This window comes from Chaetura pelagica, unplaced genomic scaffold, assembly GCF_000747805.2.
Source record: "Chaetura pelagica isolate M959 unplaced genomic scaffold, ChaPel_1.0 scaffold377, whole genome shotgun sequence".
Classification (NCBI taxonomy): Eukaryota; Metazoa; Chordata; class Aves; order Apodiformes; family Apodidae; genus Chaetura; species Chaetura pelagica.
The window spans coordinates 1,243,380-1,243,655 of NW_009953908.1; positions in this window are offsets into that span (position 1 = coordinate 1,243,380).

Consider the following 276-nt stretch of genomic DNA (forward strand, 5'->3'; position numbering starts at 1 on the left):
CGCAGAAGTGCCCCTGCCTGCTGGGAGCCCCGGCGCTGCTGAAAATAAGGGCACTGAAAGAGAAAAACAAGTATCAGCGAAGAGGGACTTGGCTTCACCCTGGCCCAAGCCAGGACGGTCCCTTCCCACCCGAACCATTCCGGGACGCCACGGAACCAACAGGGCGCGGTTTTCCAGCACAGCCAGGGATCGGGATCCCCACCCAGTTGGTGTCAGCCGAGAATCAGCCCGTCCCTGCTGGAGGCGCTGCGGGAGCAGCCCCTGCACCCACGGACC